This window comes from Rhinopithecus roxellana, chromosome 4 (genome assembly GCF_007565055.1).
Source record: "Rhinopithecus roxellana isolate Shanxi Qingling chromosome 4, ASM756505v1, whole genome shotgun sequence".
In the NCBI taxonomy this organism is placed as follows: domain Eukaryota; kingdom Metazoa; phylum Chordata; class Mammalia; order Primates; family Cercopithecidae; genus Rhinopithecus; species Rhinopithecus roxellana.
In genome coordinates, this window is record NC_044552.1 from 98,921,721 (window position 1) to 98,942,067 (window position 20,347).

Here is a 20,347-nt window from a genome sequence, read left to right on the forward strand (position 1 = left end):
CAAATACCTAGGAATCCATCTTACAAGGGATGTAAAGGACCTCTTCAAGGAGAACTACAAACCACTGCTCAGTGAAATCAAAGAGGACACAAACAAATGGAAGAACATACCATGCTCATGGATAGGAAGAATCAATATCGTGAAAATGGCCATACTGCCCAAGGTTATTTATAGATTCAATGCCATCCCCATCAAGCTACCAATGAGTTTCTTCACAGAATTGGAAAAAACGGCTTTAAAGTTCATATGGAACCAAAAAAGAGCCCGCATTGCCAAGACAATCCTAAGTGATAAGAACAAAGCTGGAGGCATCACGCTACCTGACTTCAAACTATACTACAAGGCTACAGTAACCAAAACAGCATGGTACTAGTACCAAAACAGAGATATAGACCAATGGAACAGAACAGAGTCCTCAGAAATAATACCACACAGCTACAGCCATCTGATCTTTGACAACCTGAGAGAAACAAGAAATGGGGAAAGGATTCCCTATTTAATAAATGGTGCTGGGAAAATTGGCTAGCCATAAGTAGAAAGCTGAAACTGGATCCTTTCCTTACTCCTTATACGAAGATTAATTCAAGATGGATTAGAGACTTAAATGTTAGACCTAATACCATAAAAACCCTAGAAGAAAACCTAGGTAGTACCATTCAGGACATAGGCATGGGCAAGGACTTCATGTCTAAAACACCAAAAGCAATGGCAGCAAAAGCCAAAATTGACAAATGGGATCTAATTAAACTAAAAAACTAAGGAACTCTTAACACACAAAAAGGAAGTAGGACATACTTTGGAAGACAGACCTTTATATAGAACAAATTTTGTTTTATGAAAGATTCACTCCACTGTCCTTTGCTTGTATATTTCCTCCCAAACTGATGAGAACTTTTTCATGAACTGGTGTTGGGAATCACTGCAGAGATGGAAATCCAGTTGGGGCTTGTAAGTGGGAAGGGGACATGGAAAGTAGCAGCAGCTCTTGGTTTCAAAACTAAAGATCATTTGTATAAGCGGAGCTGTCCGTGGCAAGTTATTTCACGGTGGTTGATTCTCGGGGTTGATTACATTCTGTCCTTGTGATATAAGGTATACAGATGAAAAGTGCAGTTATCTGAATGCTTATACATACCCAAATAGAATGAAACCTTTACTTGCTTGAGATGCAGAAATAAGCAAAGCAAAATACAACACAGAAAATCAGCATTTGGCTTTGACAACAAGTCAGACCAACAAAGTCATCGGTTTCCACAACTTCGAGCTTGCTGCACAGTCTATTTTTCCTTTAGATCGCTGCCACCAGTGTGATCTTTAAAAACTCAAACCTGCTCCTGTCATCTCCCCCCATGAAGAGCTCCCTGGCATGTGATGGAAAAGTCCCTTTGTGACCTGGCCTCAGCCTGTCCAGGGTTGTGCTGCCTTATGGGACAGTGGTGTGACTCCTTGTTTTTCTCAGAACTCCGTGCCCCCTAAACCCAGGAACCTTTGCACAGGCTGCTGCTGGCTGCTGCCAGAAACCCCAGCCTCCCCTCATCTCAGGATCAAGGAAGCTTTTTCTCATAGACAGCTTCCTACATTTCACACTATTATGGTAGCCTCCCTTGGTGTCCTCTCAAAACAAGGAGCTGTAGACTCAGCACAGGGACTGTGTGATCTCGGACCCATAGCACAGAGCTTGGCAGTAGTGGGCACTTGGTAGTAATTAGGGCAGGAGGTGCTAATGCTCTTTTGCGCAATTGTCCCCCTCGGTTTAGCCATGTATGAACATAATTTCCTGCCACTCTAGCCTTCTCCCTATAATAGAAGGACTGATAACATTTTTTTCTTAAGAATTTCTTCCAGAGTCCATCTCTGACATACCTTGTGTTTCATCCTGATTAGAAGTATCTTTTCTGTTCTTGCCGTTTGCACTGACAATGAGTGCTTCTGACAGAACCTTCTCAGCAGGAAAGATTTTTAAAAAGTGCCCTGGTCTCCTTGCTGTGATACCCTCTGAGGGAGGTGTCAGGGGAAGAGTGTTTTTAATCATGTCTTATTTTTCTAGTGGTTTCACTGAACTTGCCAGTATCTTAAACTAGAAGGCTCCATCTCCCTACCTACTCATTCTCACCTAATTTCTGAGGTATCCAAGCTCCGTCTCCATACCTACTCATTCTCACCTAATTTCTGAGGTATCCAAGCTCCGTCTCCGTACCTACTCATTCTCACCTAATTTCTGAGGTATCCAAGCTCCGTCTCCGTACCTACTCATTCTCACCTAATTTCTGAGGTATCCAAGCTCCGTCTCCGTACCTACTCATTCTCACCTAATTTCTGAGGTATCCAAGCTCCGTCTCCGTACCTACTCATTCTCACCTAATTTCTGAGGTATCCAAGCTCCGTCTCCGTACCTACTCATTCTCACCTAATTTCTGAGGTATCCAAGCTCCGTCTCCGTACCTACTCATTCTCACCTAATTTCTGAGTTATCCAAGCTCCGTCTCCGTACCTACTCATTCTCACCTAATTTCTGAGGTATCCAAAGAGAAAAGAAATCTTTTGGTAACTGCTGAGACTTTTCAGTTAGTTTTAAAAACAAATTTCAGTCCGTGATCCCTTAGTATGAGTTTGTGCTTCTAGCCTTGCCTTTGAAGTGGGAAAGGCAAGTGCAAGATATTCTTGTTGCTACTACTGAATACTATTTTCCAGGATCTAAAGGAATAAGAAACTTTATAGTTTCTGTAGTTCTGCTTTCCTTCTGAAAGCCATCAGGGGAACATTGTGTAGTTTTTGACCTGGAGTATAAACACGTAGTGTGCTCTGAGATGTATTAAAGATAACACCTACAGAGACTCCAATGGAACACCGCCACAACCAAAGCTCTTCTATAAAAAAGATTCTTGAAAATATGACATGTAGATAAAAACTGTACACCAGGAGACATCACATAATGCATGAGGTGGGAGGAGATTTAGGCCTCAATGGATGGGTGGGGTGACTGGGGCAGGGGAGGTGTGGAGAGAGACTGTAGGGCAGAGTTTGATGCAGGGGTTTGTCCAGAGCTGTGTGAAGGAGAGTAGTGGGAAGCAGAGCTGTAATCAGTCCATCTTAAAACTACCAAACCAACCAACCAACTGCCCATGGCCCATTGATATCCCTCTAGCTGCTGACCCATTTCTCTCTTCCTGTTTCCTGCACCATTCTCTGAAGGAGTTGATTGCATTTGGTCACTCCCCATCCTTCCCTCCTAGGCTCTCTTGAGTCCACTGCCCACAGGCATTCAACTCCATGGAAACTCTTCTTGTCCCTACCACCAGTGCTCTCTACAAGGTCAAATCCACTCTTCTAACTCTCCTAATCAACCTCTCAGCAATGTTTAACAAAATGTATCACTCCCTCTTTTTTTTTTCTCTTTATAATAGGAAATTTCAAACATATACAAAAGTAAACAGTAAAATAAACTCCCATTTACAGACTCAGCAATATTCAACCTATGACAGTTCTTTCTCTATACACTCCTCAGTCTATGCACACATGCACACGATTGTTTTAAAATAAGTCATAAACTACTCCCTCTTTGGTGAACCCTTTTTGCACTTGACTTCCAGGCCACTGTAGTCTCTTGGTTTTCTTTCCTCCAACCTACAGGCCACTCCATTTCAGTCTCCCTTGCTGAACCCTCGTCACCTTCCCCATCTCTATGAGCAGTGGCCCAGGCTCCATCCGCTGACCTCTCTCTAAGCGAACTCTGCTAATCTCTGAACACAAATACCCTCTAGACACAAACAATTTCCAAATATATTTCTAGCCTGAATCTCTCTCTTCAATGCTAGACTCAAATTCCAACTGACAACTTGACATCTTCACTTGCATGTCTGATAGTCATCTTAAACTCAACACACCAAAAACAGAACTTCCCTCCTCCAACAGATTTCCTTCTCTTCCCACAGTCTCCTTATAAAGCTTAGTTAATGGCAATTGTATTTTTCCAGTTGCTTCTGAATCATCCTTGACTCTTTTCTTGACGTCCAATCCATCAGCAAGTGTTGTCAGCACTACCTTCAAAGTATAACCAGAATTTGACAGCTCCTCCATCTCTCCAGCACCTCTCGTCTCATCCCTTGCCTAGACTGTTGCAGTAGCCTCCTAACTGGTATTCCAGTTTCCACTCTTGTCTCTCCATCCCCCCGATCTATTCACACAGCCGTCAGTGTGATATGTTTTAGAACTTTCCACCCTACTATGCAGAACCTTTCAGTCCTTTCCACCTCATTCACAATAAAATCCTAAATGCATACCACAGTCCACAGGTCCTCCGTAACCTGACCCCCCTGCGACTTCTTTGATCTCATCCTCTTAACCTTCTCATTCACTCTGCTCATCCACACTGGCTCTTTTGCTGCTTCTCCAGCTTGCCAAGCTAGTTCCCACCGAATTTTCTTTTCCTCTACCTAGGATGCTCTTCCCTCAGGTATCTGTAAACCTCCCTCTCTTACTTCATTCAAGTCTCTGGACAAATGACACTTCATCAAAAAGACCTTCCTACCATCCTATGTAAAATTACCACTCCCATTACCATCTACCCTCTTATCCTGCTTTATTTTTCCACAAGCATTTGTGATCTGACATATATGTTGACTTGTTTGCTTATTGTCTGACTTTACGCTCTAGAATGTAAGTTTCATATGAGCTGAGAATTTGATTTCACTCATTGCTGTATTTCCAGCACCTAGGCCAGTCTGGCATAACGCATAAGGATTCAATAAATATTTCTACAATCTATGAAGTAGACCTACATAGACAGGCTGGGGGCAGATTATGAAGGCCTTTGATGTCTGGCAAAGAAGTTAGGCTAAATGTTATCAATAATAAGGAGCTATTGAATTAAACAAAGGAGTTTTCTTTATGAGAGTAATCTAGTAATAATCTGTCTGAGGTGGGAGAAGGAAGAAAAACATAGGTGATAACACACTTAGGAGGCTATTGTCATCAGATGAGAGGTAGAAAACCTAGAATAGGGTGGCATCTCCAGAAATGGAAGAGATGGGTGTGACAGGCATTCAGGAGGGAGGCTTATCAAGATTCAACAATCAGTTGAAAAGCCAAAGCTACCTTCCAGAGTTTGAGCCCAGGGAGGGAACTGGTGGTGCTCTTAACATAAACAGTGGAGTGAGAAGGAAGAGCTGATTTGGGGCTGGGAGGAATAAAGAGCTTCGGAATGTGATGAACTGGAGATGCCGTCAGTGAAAGCATCAGATGGAACTGTCAAGGGGAAAATTTAGAACTGGAGCTTAGGCAGTCAGGCTGCTGGCGAGATTTCAAATCTGTCCACACAACAACAATGGTAAAAGCAGTCAGTAGGAGGTATGAAGTAAAAAGAGGACTAGGGACCCCCACATCTGTGGGTATAAGAAAAAAAAAAAAAATAACTAGCAAAGAAAAGGCATCCAGAAGTAAGGAAAAGAAATTAAAGTCAAGAAGTGAAAAGACACTCAAGAAGGTGCTGGCCCACAGAGCTATAAGACAAAAGTTTTTTGATAGTGGAGGCAGAAAATAGTTCTGACTGCTCCAAGGAAGTCCTGGAGAGCCAAGGACTGAGAAAAGGACCTCAAATTCGGTTTCTAGGGAACCTGCAGAAGCATGATAGGGATGACTGAAGTCGAGTGTTGATGAAAAGAGTCAAACTCTGTAAAATACTTTTAGAGATCTATTCTGAGCCAAATATGAGTGACCATGGCCCGTGACACAGCCCCAGGAGGTCCTGAGAACATGTGCCCAAGGTGATCGGAGCACAGCTTGGTTTTATATATTTTAGAGAGGCATGAGACGTCAATCAAATACATTTAAGAAATACATTGGTTTGGTTCAGAAAGGTGGGACAACTCAAAGTGGGGAGGGGCATCCAGGCTCTAGGTAAATGTGAACATTTTCTGGTTAGACGATTGAGTTTATCTGAAGACCTGGGATCAATAGAAAGGAAACTGTTAAGATAAAGGATTGTGGAGACCAAATTTTATTGTGCAGAGGAAGCGCTCAGCAGACTTCAGAGAAAGAGCAGGTTGTAAAATGTTTCTTACCAGGCCTAAAAGAGTGCCTGGCTCTTAGTTATCTCCTGGATCTGGAAGGGAAGGAAGGAAAACAAAGGGGAAAAGTGATTCTCGATAGACTGTGGATTTTTCCACAAGAGACTTTGCAGTGCAGTTTCAAGGTATGGCAAGGAAACATATTTTGGGTTGAATATTTTGATTTTTTTTCCCCTGTCTCATAATGTTATGCCAGAGTCAGATTGGGAAGTAAGCCACGATATATAGAGTCAAATAAAACCCATCTGATGAGAATGTGTGGTTTATAGGGCATGACACCCTGGATCCCTTAGACAGGAATTTGGGCATGATAAAAAAGTCAGAGCTTAGTCCTCACAAGAAAAATGAGAAAATAGGAGGAAATGGAGGTGATGGGGTTTGGAGTTAAATCTATGTCAACAGATGAATTAATACTCCCAAGGATAGTGGTTACATGAGCTGCCCAGAACTTCCCAACCCCTGTCTGGAGACACTGTGCCTTGTCTCCAGGGAGTTGTAGATGTTGATCTTCTCAGCCCGCAGGGGTGGCCAGGATCTCTGCCTACAGCTAAGGGATGCCTCTGGGCTCCCGAAGGGGAGCACCCCGGGGCCCCTGGAGGCAAAAGCACAATGACCAACATCAGATACACAAGGTATACACTCGTTCTCCACCACAGAGACTGGACGAGGCCAGCTGCAGTGCATGACGCTGCCTATTCTGGACAAGGGGCTCATAGAGCTACTGGGCACACCACCCAGGGTGTGGCTGACCAGAAAAGGGTGCCTGGGAGTCTGGTAAAGGCCCTAGAGGGTGGCACCAAGTGTCTGCCTTCACCTGTGACACATCATTTTGGTGCCATTCATTTGGGGTACTGAGTGACTGACTGAACAATGCATGCACATGCTGCACATCTGGACCTCACCATTATTTGGAAATAATTGATGTAAAATAATATCGTTGGATTAGAAGTCCATTTGTGTTATCACAAGAAATGTCAATGAGAAATCACAAGAAGTCCATAGAAATTAGAAAAAGAAAAAGTTGATTCTTTAAATGTAATTCCAATCATTGACATTTTTGAAAGGTTGCAAAAAATAGTTTTAATTTTTTCATCACCCACATGTGCAAAGTTTCTCATTGATAGTAACTATGAAGAATTTGAAGAGACTTTGCTTCAGAAGTTTTGCTTAGGATTTGAGGAGAGCCATGTGAAGCATTAAACCTGATGTTTAAAAAGGCATGTTCATGGACACAAGTTCAGGTTTCAGGCTTAACATTTTAAAAAGGTTTTATTTCAGAGTTTCCTATAAAGCCATGTCTTCTCTGGGACTTTGTATTTTACTTTGTCTTGTCACAGTTATGTAAATAAAATGTAATGGACCTTTCCCCCCAACACTCACTTAGACACCCTAATTCTTTTTTTTTTTTTTTTTTCTTGAGACAGTCTTGGTCTGTCGCCCGGGTTGGAGTGCAGTGGCCAGATCTCAGCTCACTGCAAGCTCCGCTTCCCGGGTTCACGCCATTCTCCTGCCTCAGCCTCCCGAGTAGCTGGGACTATAGGCGCCCACCACCTCGCCCGGCTAGTTTTTTGTTTTTTTAGTAGAGATGGGGTTTCACCGTGTTAGCCAGGATGGTCTCAATCTCCTGACCTCGTGATCCGCCCGTCTCGGCCTCCCAAAGTGCTGGGATTACAGGCCTGGAGCCACCGCGCCCAGCCCGACACCCTAATTCTTTAGTTTACCTCAGGGTGCCATTCACATATTATCGTTTTCTATGTTTGCCATATTATGAAAAGGACTAAGAGGCATTGTTCTGATGGCTCAGGATTGAAGAATGGCAAGGTGAGAACAGAAGAAAGTTGAGAAGGTGAGGAACCTTCTTACCCAGACTGGGTAAGAAATCAAGTCGAGTCAGAAAGGGATGATAGCAGGGTGCATGGGAAAGAGAAAGAGGACCAGAACCCAAGATCAGAAAGTAGAGCTGGCTCCAAAAAGGTGAGGGAGAGTGGGGACTGAGAAGGGCAGGGCACCTGTCTTAATCCATTTTCTGTTGCTTATAACAGAACACCTGAAACTGGGTAATTTATAAGGAAAAGGAATTTGTTTCTTACAGTTCTAGAGGCTGAGAAATCCAAGGTTGGGGGGTGCCTCCTTGCTGGTAGGACTCTTTGAAGAGTCCCAAGGCGGTAAAGACTATCACGTGGTGAGGGGGCTGAGTGTGCCAATGTGCTGGCTCTGTCTTTCTTCCTTATAAAACCACCAGTCTCCTTCTCATGATAACCCATTAATCCATTAACATATTAATCCATGGATGAATTAGTCCATTCATAAAGGCAGTCTCCTCATGATAAGCCATTAATCCATTAACACATTAATCCATGGATGAGTTAGTTCATTCATAAAGGCAGGGCACTCATGATTCAGTTGCCTCTTAAAGGCCCCACCTCTTAATACTGCCCCTTTGGGGATTAAGTTTCAACATGAGTTTTGGAGAGGATGAACAACCAAACCATAGCAGCACCATTTTCCATTCCTCTTAAGCTTGACTTTCCTTTGCTGCCTTACCCTAGATATCAGAATTTTTTCGTTACAGATGTCAGAAAAACAAACTCACCTACTCTAGGTAACAGCATAGTCCAGAAGGCAGGCATGGCTTCAGGCATGGCTTGATTCAGGAGCTCTCTATCTCTTAACTCCTAGTGTTATTGACTTTCTTCTTGGACTTTATAGGCTATTCACGAGACAGAAGAAAAGTAACAATAAGCAGAAGGCTGGCTGGATGGATGGAGGAAGGAGCTACTTCTTTGACTCTGATCACTCCCTGGGATCTTCCCAGAGTGAAGAAAAGCATGAGATTGGTTTCGAACTGGAAATAGCCTTCAAGGGCATCTGGTCCCCTTCTACAGGCGAGCAGAGCAAGACCTGGAAATGAAACTGTAGCAAGGTCACACAGCTGGGCTTCTAACGTTCTGATTTCCAGCTCACTTGGCATTACTCTCTTTGGAAATAAGGATGAGGATGAAAACAAATGTCTTCAATTAGGCAGTGGGTTCACCCTTTGAGAAAGCCTATGTGTAGTCCAGAAACAACTGCTCTTTACCCTTTTCTCATCCTGGAGCTTGGGCGACCAGGGACACCCAGATCCCCGAGGGAACACTGGCACACAGTCACACCTCCAGGGCTTAGAAGTTGATCCCAGGTGAAGCAAAGACCCCAGGAAGCACTGATGTGTGCTCAAAGTTGTGTAACCCAAAAGTGCACGTCTACTTAGAAAAGTTTGATTTTGATTGCCAAAGAAGGCAAAACATCTTAAAATGAAGTTGAGCTATCTTTGGGTAGGATGCAAATCCGCCCATGAGTATATCACATCAGAAACGATGTGTGATTTCTTCCAGTCCCTCAACCCAAAAAAGACGAACAGATTTAACTGATGTGTTCTAAAAATAAATAAATAAATAAAATCTGCTTTGAGCTCAAAACCAAGTATGGAAGTTTCTGGGTTTTGAGAGGAGGGGTGTGGGGAGGAGTAGTGGAGGGATAGTGAGGTAAAGGATGGTGGGGAAAAATTGTTTTTTCAGTGTAAAAACCAAGTTATAACAGTGTTACTGCTTTAGCTATGAACATCTCTGCTTGGGAATAACAAGATGACTAAAGGTCACAGAAACAAGGTTGGCTTGAAAAAAACTTATGAATGGTGGTTATAAATTTAAATCATCACACATATGGCTGAGGAGATTTCTTCCTCAGAGTTGAAAACCACAGTGAAAGTCTCAACACTCCTTTATACTTGCATTTTTCATAACAAAGCAAGTCAAACCCACAAGTGACCCAACCCACAGGACTCAGATTTGGAGGCCTAGCATCTGCCTTCCTGAGGAACAGTATTCAGATGCAAACCTGGTTGGCTTGGCCCCAGGTGTTCTCAAGCTCCTCCCCAGCCTGCCTCCCACCTCCCAGTGCCTCTGGTGGAGGAGGCGTCCCTGTGTCCATCCCACACAGTCATGCACTCTGCTGGCTGGAAATGGCATCGGCTCTGGCTCCCTTCTTCTTTGAGGCACGTCTGAGCTTGCATTTATTATATAACAGGGTTTTCTTGATAGAAGCGAAATGTCCTTCACAAGTCACCCAGTATTAAAGTGGGCAACTTAATAAATTTATTTTGTTGTGTAAGTACCCCTCTGGTGCCCCCCCCCACCCCGCCACCAGCAGTACTCTTTGCAGTGAAGGTTGATTCTTTGAATTCTCTTTGTCTTTTTCAGAAAAAAAGAATGTGTTACTGTGGTGCAGAAAATCAATGGTAATTTTTCAGGCTATATAGAATTATTCACATGGCCAACTAAGTCTAATGCTGATAGAAAGAGACAATTTTGTTGCAGAGGAAATCTTCAAGTTTGAAACATCACCACTGTTGTATCTGTGTGGCTTTTCTTCATAGAACTTGAATATTTATCCCACTACACTAAATGGGTTAATCCCAGCAGTGTTCATTTGATCCCAATACTGCTGGGGATGGTGATGGATGTAAGCCAAATTCCCTATCAACGGGGCCCTCAGAAGCTTATAAATGTGAATGTGTGTCGGGGCCAAAGGTGGGCAGTGGGGATGGATATCAAAATATATTGCACAGATGAAGTAATAACTGATACAAGGCAGAAAAGTAGTGGGATGTGAAGGCTACAAATTGCTATGAAGTTTCGAAAGAAGCTGAAATGGTCTTTGGTTGACTTTAGGAAACCGCTTCTTGGAAGAAGGGCCATCATAATGGGGCAAGTATTCCTGGGAGGTTTATAGTAAACAAACCACATCCAAGCCCTCACAGCCCCTCTGGAAAGTAGGCATCGCTATTCCTGTTGCTCAAGGGAGTAGTCTGGAGTGCAGAGAGTTTAAGTGATAGGCCCGAGGTCACATGACCAGGAAAGGGCGCTTGATCCCTTGTTTCTTTCTCCAGGTGGTCCTGTGGTGGCATTTGATGTAGGTGTCAGGGCGGGGAGAATTCTAATCACTTCAGATTTTGCTAGTGAACAGAGACGGACTTCAGGGGAACTCAGCTGCATGAGAAAAGGCATGGGCCCAGAGACACCGAATGCTACAAGCTCAGGGCCAGGCGTGGCACTTGACGGACCTTAAACAAACAGAAGACCCAGTTCTTCTAGAACTTACCCCAGGGTTGAGAAGATGAGAAACATTGTATGAAAACCCTGAAGAACGATTTGCAGCAACTTGTAAGCAGAAAAAATGTTGATTCTCATCTGCCACCAACTCTAGTGTTCTGTCCTTTAAGAGGCCTGAGTGCTTTTCACGCTAAGCCAATGCCTTATCCCAAATACCGATGCTAAATGGATGAGTGGGCCCTGTCCTGTCTGTTCTTACCATAAAACCTCAGGCCTGGACAGCTGTCAGATAGGGACTCACTCCTGGGACCCTTCTCTTCCACCCCGACCCACCCATCATCACACCTATGGGTAGAGGGTGTTCCTAGGCCCTTGCTAACCCACACAGTGCCTTTGTGAGCATTAGTAAAAACCGCCTTCTCTGGGCAGATGCAACACCAAGATTGCAGAGCTTGTTAAGCCGAGAGTGAGCTGGCTCTCACCCTCTCCTCCATCCTCAGCAGGGCACAAACTGCACATCACTGGGGGTGTACCTGGTCGTCCCTGTCAGCTCTTACTGGGGGGAACCAATACCCTGCCAAGCAACTTACTCTGTCCCTAGAGAAATGTTCCCCCAAAACTCAGCACTTACATGATCCCAGCGAAAAATCTGGATTGGATAGTGATTACTGAAGCTTCTAGGTCTAGTGACCACTCCTGACAGTGCATTTGGGGTACTGGGAAGGAAAAGGTGGTAACCACACAGATGGAAAATGAGCCTGACTCCTGGAGTCTTATTTCAGCTGCAAGGTAACATATGCTTCAGCAGCACAAAATTACAGCCCAGCTAGTCAGCAATGAATCACACCAGGGTGAGAGAACTTCCGCAAAGCTCATTACTAACATTGTCGCTAAATACACCTTGGACAAACGCTGCTCAGATAAATGATCAGAAGCAGATGAGACACTCGAGAAAATATCAGTGACACACTCCAATTCAGACAACCTCTTGAAGCAGTTGGGATTGCAGTTGACACACATTCTGGAGAAAACCAGTTCCTTCCAGCCTTCTTCCTCAGAGACCACCTTGCTCCTTCACACCACAGGTGTATCTTGCTTTATTGGCAGAGATGTTCCAGTTGTTGTAAATAATTTGAATTTTGGTTAAAACTGATCACTTACAAGGTATTCTGGGAGAACACAATAATTTGCACATCGCAGCAGAATCTCCTCCTTGGAGGGGCTTCTTTGTCATCACCTGAAACAGGATGCAAAACTGGAGGTGGTAACTGAGCTCCCAAGCTCTCTGCTTTCAGGGGAAATTATAGGCAAAACTTCTTTTTCTGGAATGAGGGTTCAGAACTTCTGCCTAATTAATACTCAAAAGGTTCTACAATCCAGAAAGTTTCAGAACACAGAAGCAAATTTTTTGGACAAGTTTGGAGTTGGAATGTTGGTACACACCTGTTCCTGGAAGGGCAGGACTGTTTCTTACATGGACAATGGCTATCAGCTAAGTTTTGGTCAGGAGATTTCTTATTCTTGGCACCTGACGAGTTACCAAATCTTTTTGGGTGTATTTATAAAGACAACAGAGAAAGAATGCCAGACGCAAAGCCAACCTTGCCTGCTGTTTCCAGATAGAATGGCTGACCTACATTCACGACACAGGGCTGCACCACTCGGAGCCTGCGCTTCTGTCGGTATGAACTCATGTAGCTTTACCGGTTCAGGTGCCTCTGGTCCATGTTTTGTCCTGGGTTTCCTAGAAGGGCACGGTCCAGGGTTGAGCTATGCTGAGGAGTCTGTTTCAGGTTCTGGCTGCACTGTTCACTTGGGCCCATTCTCTGAGGTTGGAGTCGCAAGGCCCGGGCCCTCTTTCTCCCTCCTTTTTGTTTCTTCCATGCAGAGAATAGCATCTTCAGCAATGCCGAAGGTTTCCCCTGTTGTCAGCATCTGTGCTGGGATTTGTCATTAAGTGCTGGTGGGCTGCTGGATTTTGACATCACATTGGACCCTAAAAGACAACTTCCCGAGCCAATGTTGTTGAGGCTGTGTTAGAAAATGTCAGCTGGAGAATGGGGAAAGGTTATTATTGTTTCTCTGCCTTCTGGGCCAAGTGCTTGTACATGAGCTTTGCCCAACAAGTCACTATTCCAGGGACCAGGGAGCATGAGGGAGGGAGTCAAGGTTCTAGGACCTTCCAAGGATTACTGGGCTCTAATCCTAGCCGCTCTGAAATGAAAAGCTGAGGCTCATATGTTTTTCTAGATTCTTAGGGGTGAGCCAGGGGTCTAAGACTTGGCTCTAAGACCCAGCTGTGAAACTTGGTTTAATTCGTGAACGGTAATCAGACAGTGCATCGCTCCATCATGCACTTTGAATATTTTCACTGTTGTTCCTTCCTCTCCTTTCCAAAAGAGAGAGGGTGTGGACCTGACATGCTGGCCGTATCTGCAGAGTGACTTGTAGGTAGGCAATTTGTCCTCTCCACCCTGACTTCCACATGAAGTAAATGCTGCCCAGGAAATCATAACTCATGTTTCAATTACCCAAAAACTCAGAGAGCAAACTTGCCTAAGCCAACCAGGCTCTACTGGTGTCTTTTAAACAACCCCACGACATAAAGCATTTTCCTTGCCAACACACTTGGGACACTGGTTTATTTTTGATGATTCCAGAGATTTAAAAATGTCAAATAGATTCTGGCTGTAAATGTCCCCACAGTGATTTTGTCATTTTGTAGAGAAAAGAAAGCAAGCTTCAACACCACCCCTTTCAGAACCGTCCAAGCTGTGGGCCCCAGCCCCTCCTTTCACAGCCCCTTCCTACCACACCCCCATCCTATTAATATTCTGATCTTCGACACACTTGAAAAGATGTTATTTCAAATGTTCCTACCAAAGAGAAATTTTTTCTCATGTTTTTAGAGTCTGCCATCAAAGGACTTAATCTGCATTGGGGGCCGGTGGCTGCAGATGTGAGCGCTGGAGGCAAGAGATTCATACACAGTGCGGTGGAGCTGGAGAGGCCTCGGCTTCATGGGTGAACCCCCTGCACACACCGCAGAAGCCTCTAAGTTTTGGTCAGGAGATTCCATATTCTTGGCATCTGGCAAGTTACCAAACCTTTTGGGGTATATTTGTTGGGAGCCAGTTGGTCCAAGGTGGCACAACACAGAGACGGGAAGGTCCCAGACCTCCTGACTCCCAGGGCAGGGAGGCTACTTCGTCCTTCAGAGTGCTGTGTGCTTAGCTGGGGACAGCAATAAAACTAGACACAGCAATGCATTCAGGCTTCCTGATTCAGAATTCACAGTCAATTGATAAAGGTTAACACAAAGGTTACCCTTGCATGCAGTGTGTAAGAGTCAGTTTGCCAAGAAAATTAATCAGATAAGAATGGATGGAGAACTTTTAAAAACAATCTGAGAAGACTAACTCTGGTATTCTCTTGACAAGTGTTTGTTGATAGTCTACTGTGTGTCTGTTGATGAGGTAGCAACATACATTCCCCGCTCTTAAGGAGTGAAACAGACACATCAACAGGCCAGCTCTGAATGAGTGCTTGAATGCTACACGAGGACAAGCATGGGTGCTAAGCGAGTGGGCTGGAAGGGCGCTTACGGCAGACTCGGGTCTTGGACTTTTTCCCAGTGGAAGCCATGTTGAAACTGAGATCTGAAAGATTTAAAGTGAAGAGGTGATTTAGAAAAACCACACTGGCTGCAACACGAGAAATAGATGAGAATGCCAAGATAGAAGGTGGAGAGGCCATGGGGAGGCCACCACCGCTCTCCCAGGAGGAGTGGCATGACCTGATTTAGGGAGGTGACAGTGGGTGGCATCTGGCATCTGACAGTGGGTGGCTTCTTCGCCCCAGCAGCCTCAGAGATGGATGGGGTTTTGGAGGAGAGGGAGAGAGAGAGCAGAGTATGTGAAGAGGCGCAGGCTTCGGAGTGAGGTGACTGCATGGATGGTAGTATATTCACTGACGAGGGGACCCTGCTAGAGAGGGTGGAGCAAGAGGGAAGGACAGGTCACCACTGAGAAGCAGATTTCTTAAAAGAGGCTCCAAGTACAGGGAGGGAACAGAACTTGAATTCAGTTGTAGACATGTTCTAGGTGCTTCTGGAATATAGAGAGGAGAAGTCCAACAGGCAGGCAGATGGGTGAGAATGCAGAGGAGAATGAGGGCTGAGATCTAGGAGGTGAGATCTAGGGGTCCTTGGGTGGCTGGAGACTTGAGTGAGAATTACAGGCTTTTCCAAGCACTTTAGCAGCATCCTTAGCAATCAAGAATTTGGTGCTAATTACAGATAACAGCAGGCCTCATTTGCATATTAACAACTAAATGTACTAATTACAAATTAGCTTTATCTATTCATTAAAATAAGCCCAGGAGGCCTTTTTACTTGGAAAGGCTTTGATAGCATTTAGTTAAATTACTGTGTGTGCACCTGGAAGTAATAACAGCTGCATTTCTTGTACACCATTGTATAAATCAGACTGGCAAAAGAGAGGCTTTAGTGGATTTAAAACCAAGACGATTTGATTTTGCAGCCTCAGAAAACCAATGCCTGCATGTGGTTAAGAGTAGTTTCCAGAGTAATTAGAAGGAAAGTCTCAAATTATTCTAGTTTTGTTTTAAGTTTTGTATAGCTCCTTCTACCTGAGGAAGCAGGTTTCCCAAATTTTCCCCTAAAGGGCCTTTGAAGGCAAAGGGCTTCCAGGCTGACAGCAGAAGCCTGGAGTGCTCAAAGGTATAGAAGGAGATTTGGAGCTCAGTTGGCGAGGTTGGGAATGAATCAGTGATAGTTACATGGAAAAATCAAACAAACTGACAATTACAAACTCCTAAAAAAACAAAAAGTGAACAAGAAGAAAACACTGTTCTAGTATGTGAGGGGGCGCAGCTGTGCTGCAAACACTCAACTAACCACTGATGTAGCTGGAAGTGGTGAGGAAAAGGTTTCGAAAATAGAGAGATGGCATGGTTTTCCACAATAAATCTAAAACTGAAAAAAAGAAAAAGCATCCTGAGTACACTGTTCCACAAACAAAGGTGAATACCAGAAGATGTTGGGGAAGAATTAGGAGGCAGACAGATGGGGCAAGAATGGCAGTCTTCTATTATATAACTTCTGGTCATGTTTGACTTCTTAAACCAATGTACATGTGCTATTTAATTGAAAAAATACAGCCTCTGAAGACATGTTTGTTTGGCTTCAATTGCTAAGCAAAGTCATGAACAAATAATGCTGCCTCAAGTCTACTAACTCACCAAAGCAGAAATGAACCAGCTGGATGTGTGACTATCCAAGACCACACATCTCCCAAGCACATGTTGCCAGGACAAGGGCAGTGTTGGCTGATCTAAGTTACAGTCCTACTGTGGCACTTCCCACAGCCTACCGGAGGAAATGCACATCCTTCAGGGCCTCTCAAATATGGGCCCTGCCAACCTATCCACTTCTTTTTTTTTTTTTTTTTTTTTTTTTGAGGCAGAGTCTCGCTCTGTCGCCCAGGCTGGAGTGCAGTGGCCGGATCTCAGCTCACTGCAAGCTCCGCCTCCCAGGTTTCCGCCATTCTCCTGCCTCAGCCTCCCGAGTAGCTGGGACTACAGGTGCCCGCCACCTCGCCCGGCTCGTTTTTTTGTATTTTTTTAGTAGAGACGGGGTTTCACTGTTAGCCAGGATGGTCTCGATCTCCTGACCTCGTGATCCGCCCGTCTCGGCCTCCCACTTCTTTTTTTTAAAAGAGGGTCTCACTCTCCCACCCAAGCTGGAATGCAGTGGTGCAATCATGGTTCACTGCAGACTTTACCTCCTGGGCTCAAGCAATTCTTCCGCCTCAGCCCTCCAAAGTGATTACGGGCATGAGACACTGTGCTCAACCACGTCTCTACTTCTTAATGTCCCCTCCTCACACTTGTAACATCCCCTACACACACACACACACACACACACACACACACACACACACACACACACAGAGTATTCGTCCATTCTCACACTGCCATAAAGAACTGCTCAAGACTCGGTAATTGATAAAGGAAAGAGGCTTAATTGACTTACAGTTCCACAGGGCTGGGGAGACCTCAAGAAACTTACAATCATGACAGAAGGGGAAGCAAATATGTCCTTCTTCACATGGCAGCAGGAAGGAGAGGTACACAGTGAAGTGGGGAGAAGTCCCTTATAAAACCATCAGATCTCATGAGAATTCACTATCACGAGAACAGTATGGGGAAACCGCCCCCACGATTCAATTATCTCCACCTGGTTCCTCCCAGGACACATGGGGATTACGAGAACAACAATTCAAGATGAGATTTGGATGGGGACACCGCCAAACCATATCACACACACACCATGGCAGTTGTGGACTGTCCTCCCACCACCCCATGACCTGACTGACTCCTGGCTTCTGCTCACTTACCCTCTGTGTCCTAGCCCAGACTCTTCCTTCTCTGGAAAGCCTTTCCTGACCCCTCGGGTGGTGTGCCTGTGGGCTCCCAGCAAGCCCAGTACTTATCTACTGCATTATCTGTTGTCCTTCTCTCTCCCTCACAAAACCCTTAGAAGAGGAACTGTGCCCAATACAGATTGCACAAATGAGTGTGATCACTCTGGAAAGTAGCTGAAGATCCTTCTTTTTGTCTTCCCTCCTTCCATCCTTCCAGTCCCCATTCACCAGCAAGGGCCCTGTCCTTACCAACACCACACTCAGCCTCTGCTTCTTCCCTCCCCTACAGAAAAGAGAAAAAATCCAGCTCTAATGATGGAAGGAGGGAAGGTCAGACAAGTCTCAAAAAGGATAGAGAGAAAGGCCTGGGATATTGGGCATTTTCATGTGTGTTCAAGCCCAGATACCAACCTCCAAGTCCCGGCCATGCATTCCCAGTGCTGTGCAGTCCCTCACTGAATGATCCATGTGGGCTCCCTGAGCCAAAGGCACTCAATCCTTCCAGGAAGCACAAGGCTTACATCTCCCTGATCCGGCATCTCCTGACGCACTAGCTCAGATTTTGCTTCCTGAGGGAGAAAGTCCAGAGATGCGCTCTGTCCTGCCTTCTCCCAGACCTTAGCTGGACCCAGCCCTGCTGTGGTTCAGAAAAGCTTTGTTCTTCTTGCCTCCTGGCCAAAGCGACCAAGCAATCACACACTATAGGGTCTCACACCTCTTGGGTAGTAAGAACACTCAACCCGGCCCAGCATCCCAACAGGAATCCAGCAGAGAGAGGAAAGGGAAAACTCAGCATCAGTTAGAGGCTCCATGAGAAGGGGGCCTGGAGGCAGTATGAGTCCTATGATGGTGGTAATAAACATCACAACGATGGCAAACAGTTTTTGTTGTTGTTGTTGTTGTTGTTTTGTTTTGTTTCGTTTTTACAGAGTGGAGTGCAGTGCAATCTGGGCTTACTGCAACCTCCACCTCCTGGGCTCAAGTGATCCTGCCACCTCACCCTCTCGAGTAGCTGGGACTATAGACCCATGTCATTACACCTGGCTAATTTTTATACTTTCAGTAGAGATAGGGTTTTGCCATGTTGGCAAGGCTGGTTTGGAACTCCTAAGCTCAAGTGATCCTCCTGCTTAAGTCTCCCAAAGTGCTGGGATTACTGGCATGAATCACTGCACCCAGCCAGCGAACAGTTTTTGAACCCTGACTTTGTGCCAGGCATGTGCTATGCGCTCTACACACATCACCCCGTCAACCCCATCAGCAATCCTGGGAGGCAGATGCTGTCTTTGCTGGCACTTGGCAGAGGTGGATCCTGAGGCCCGGAGGGGAGAACTCACTTTTCCTGGTCACCCCAAGATGGTCAAGTGAGAGGAAGTCCCCCACTCTAGGTCTTCCTGCCCTCAAGGAGTCTGAGCTTTTAACTTTCCTATTATGCTGTTATGAACCAGGTTGGCAAAGGAGAGGAGATGCAGAGAAGAGAAAAGAGGTGAGAGAATTTGTTTTTAAGGGAAACTCAGCACATTTTGAGAACCAAGTTGTAAGGAAAATCTATCTCTTGGGTGGGGTGTGGCCCCCAAGCCCCATTCCTCTCAAACCCACAACCAGTGGCCCAGATACTTCAGGGGTTCTGAGGTCACTTTTTCTTCCTCAGTACCAAAGTTGAACCAAGTGTAAACAAGTAAACGCTTTAAATAATGCTTCCTGAGGTGAGTCCTTAATCTGCATCTCATCTAGACTTTCTAATGCCTCTGCAGGAGCGCATAGATCCTCTCAGCGTCTACATTTTTGACAAGCAATAAGCTCACACCATTCAGGCTGATGGCTCCGGGTGCCTTTGGCAGTTAGTAATTTCAGATGTGGTGGGAGGGAGTTCTCAGTGGAAGAATCACACTTTCAATCCAAAATTAAAGCTCAATTTGGTCTAATTGTCCTTGATTTTATCAGTCGCATAAAATGGCTGATTCCATATGCAAAAATAAATAAATAGTTGTGCAGCTTTGAAATCCCTTCTTATCCCTGGGGACAGAGCCCATCAAGTTCTGTGCTGTCTCTTGTGTTATTTTCATCCACCAAACAGTGCTGATCTTTCTCTACCCTTTTCTATTTTCTCTCCCTTCTCTGCACTTCCCCCAGCCCTTTCCAAAAAAAGAAAAGCATAGTGTCTCTCTGTGTGTCTATCTCCTCTGTCTGTGGCTTGTATAATTTTAGAATGGAAGTTCCTTAAGAGCAAGAATAGTTCCTTTATGAGATGATGACGCCCAGAAATCTGGAAATGCCTATTTAAATGGTAAATTAGAATAAAGAAAATAATAAAAGTGGCTGTTTATTTCTCCCACATCAATTTCTTTGCAAAACCCAGCAATAGAAACCATACCTAGGGCCTAGGATGAAGAGGCTGAGAGACTGTCCCGGGCCTCTGGTGAGAGTATGCTTTCCAAGAACAACCAAAATTTACCCTCAAGCAGTGAGGAAGGCGCCCATCTCTAGTCACCAGAAAACCTGAGTTCTGGCCTGCCTCTGCTTTCAGTTGGCTGTGGAATTTGGGACAAGTCCCTTCACCTCTCTGGTACTCAGGTTCCCAATCATGAGAGTGAAGAGCTGTGATGCGGTCTGAAGTGCCTTCCAATGGTGGCTGGAGTAACCTCTGGGAAGGAGGAGGGCTGACAGTGACCCAGAGGAGACGTTGGAAGAGGCACAACTTTGGCAATGGCAGGGGGATGGAGAAGTTGCGGCATTTGCAATAAAT